The sequence below is a fragment of the Schistocerca cancellata genome, chromosome 12 (assembly GCF_023864275.1).
Source record: "Schistocerca cancellata isolate TAMUIC-IGC-003103 chromosome 12, iqSchCanc2.1, whole genome shotgun sequence".
NCBI lineage: Eukaryota > Metazoa > Arthropoda > Insecta > Orthoptera > Acrididae > Schistocerca > Schistocerca cancellata.
This window is the reverse complement of record NC_064637.1, coordinates 38303709-38307110: the sequence shown is the minus strand read 5'-3', so window position 1 is coordinate 38307110 and position 3402 is coordinate 38303709.

The following is a 3402-nucleotide window of genomic DNA, read 5'->3' as shown; positions in this document are numbered from 1 at the left end:
GTGCTATATTGTATAACAAATTGGGATGCACTGTTGTCACTAAGCTTACGGCAATTGAGTCTATGTGATTGCCGTAAGCTTAGTGACAACAGTGCATCCCAATTTGTTATACAATATAGCACTGAAGATGATCACTCAGTGACAGAAAATCGATTTTGCAATAGAAAAAAATATACATCCAATGCTGTCTCTTTTTTCAAATATACCTGTTACCTGGTCGTAGTGCACAAGACAACATGGAGTCGCCAATCAATATTGGAATCCTATTATTATGTGTATTCTTTCTTTTGTCACTATTATCTTTGACGTACTTGCAACCCTGATTTTTGGGCGCGTGAGCGGTTATTACAGAGTCAAGCTTTAGTCGTCATGTTAAAAAGACGCAAATTGTAGTCATTTTATGAAATGTGAACATTGAGAAAGATACTTTCAAGTATGTTTTATATTGTGAGGTGATGTTTTGGAACGAGTTACGTGATATTGCAACAAAAGTAATAAAGAAGCGTAACAAATTCGGAGTGCTGGTTACTTTTTTACATCACCATTGTCCTAACTTGCAATGGTTTAATCTTCAAGAATGGTTTATGAAACACATCTATAAAACTTTTGAATATCGCAGAATAACACCTAGGCCTCTCTGCATCCGAGGTTGAAATTTCGACGATTGAGCAATGAGTTCACAACGAGACTGGCGTGGGAAACACGGAAAGGTGAATACCTAGTTTATCCATTATTTAAAGAAATGACTTTAATAACTGTGCTCTAATGACACCTGCCACATAATATAACTTTGTTGTTGCCCAGAAAATGCAATATTTAGCAGCGTGAGCAACACTACAATCATAATTTTTTACCTTTGTTGCGGTAGGATTGTTAGACAGTAAATGGAATAAGAAAACCAGGCGGCAGTACGGTAAGAGAAGGTGACAAACAATAAACGGAATGAACACGAGCCGCGCACGGTTCAGCGATTTTATCCCAACTTGACGCGGCAAGTAGACAACTTTTTGTGCAAGAACCCCGTCGAGGTAAAATTTCGTAGCCATATGTATTCCCTTTTGGTAAAATCCCGTGTCGTATTCTCACAGCCATGTCTGCACTGTATGAAGTACATTCTCACCGTCTTCGAAGTATGTCCCACTCGGAGAATCGTTAAGCTGCACAAGGTATGGAAGTCTGAGGCCACCAGGTTTTGGCTACAGGTGGATGACGGAATGGAGTCAGATCCAATTCGGCGATGCGTTCCTGGGTTCTGGCTCTTGTGTGTAGGCGTGCATTCTCGTTTTGGATCAATATTTTTTTCGATTCTTGTCAGGCCGAAACACGTCGGAGATGGTTCTCGAGTTTGTTCAGTGTGTTCACACATGGCTCTGAATTACTGGTTGCCACTTTTGCCAACAGACTCACGAAAACATCATTGTCCCAAAGGCTGTCATCGAGACCTCTGGTGGCTGCGAATTTTTCCACTCCAGTGTGTCTTTTTGGGCCCGACTCAGAATGATGCATCCGTGTTTCCATCACCTGTAGCGATCCGCGACAGAAAGGCCTCTCCACTGGCCTCAAACCGCTCCAATAGCTCGAATGAAAAGCCTTTTCTTCGAATCGGGTGGTCTGTTGTGAGCATCGGTGGAACCCGTCTTGAGCAGACTTTTGAATATCCAAGAGTCCCAGCCATCGAACTTGCTCACCGACAGTTGCAGAGCCAACTTTCTAATTGCGATGTGCCGGTCTTTACCAACTGCGCCTTCCACCACGTCCGCAGCAGTGGCTCTGACAGGACGTCCCACACGTGGCCCATCATGTGAAACGTCCCCTTAGAACAGTTATACATGACTGTGCTTATAACTGACACACAATATTTTTAGTGCAACGCAATCTTTCAAAAATCCCTGAAAAATAATTGCCCTGACTAACATTAACCTATACCTTTCACAAGTCACTTACCTCACAAAAATCTTCGTTACTCAAGCTACTGCAATACAGTGAGCGCCACTACTGCCAGCTAAATAAAAGATTCAAACTACTGAAGGCACTAACTACTGATAGGCATAGTTAGCAAATGAAAGATTTTGATAGAGAACAAACTATGTATTTACCTTAATAGTGTTCAAAAGTCATAATATATATAGCAGTTCATGACACCCATTCTTACAAATGTGTTGTTTCTGATGGACACACGTCCAGATCATCCGCTCTCAAAACTCCGCCATTTCTCTCCCCACATCCACCACTGCTGGCGGCTCACCTCCAACTGCGCAACGCTACGCGCTGTTAACATCCAGCTGCCCAACGCTACAATGGCAGACAACAATGCAAACTAGCCACAGACTGCACGCAGCACAACCAGTGATTTTCATACAGAGCGCTACGTAACGTTGCCAATAAGAAAACAAACAGCCTACTTACACATGGAGCCCAGTTCCTGCACTCCCCGACGCTTCAACTCTCTCTACCCGTACCCGAACAGTCCTCCAGTCAACTGGATCACTGCCATACACTACACACAAACCGTTTCTCCTTCGGCGACCACTAATTCAATTACAACACGTTGCCCGTAATGAACATCTCGCGTACACGTCATTTTGGTGATTCATTACGGCTTTGGAATCTGCCGGAACTGTTCGAAAGTTCGCACAGAGCAGAAGAAGTTTCCCATTTGAAGCATCTAAAACGGCGCTTTTATATTGTGCTTAATTTGCAGAAACTGCAGGCCCCGGTACTCTGATGCTCCAGGTGAAGTTTTTAAGCTCAGACCTCTTAAAACGTTATTTTAACGCTTCTTTTTCGTCAAGAGGCAACGATATATACATATATCGATTCCGTCCCCCGTTGGTGTTCCGTTCCTTTTTCCGCCAAATTTTATGGGAGTTTCGGGATGCTGTTGTTTTTTACACTGATGGCTCTAAATCTGCTGATCATGTTGGGTATGCCTTCACGTCCTCTGTTGGAACGGAAAGTCATCTGCTGCCACCTACATGTGGGGTGTTTACTGCGGAATTGATGGCAATTTCCCAGGCCCTTACCTTTATTAAACAGTCCCAACACAACCGCGTTTTGTTATGTGCGGACTCGATGAGTGGCCTTGCTATTGACCGGTGTTTTTCGAGCCATCTCTTGGTCTCTGCCATCCATGACCATCTCGCTGATATTCACCGTGCTGCTTGTTCCATTGACTTCCTTTGGGTCCCTGGCCATGTGGGTATCCCGGGTATATATATATATATATATATATATATACCACATGAGGTGGCTCTACCTGCTTTTGTTCTTCGTTTGTTGATTGTTGTCCTCGGTGTCGACGTACTGCGTTGCTACACTGCCTGAAAAAATGGGTTGTGGATTCCAACACTGACTACTGCAAATTGTGTAGCCGACAGGTGCACAATTGTGTTTCATAGTACT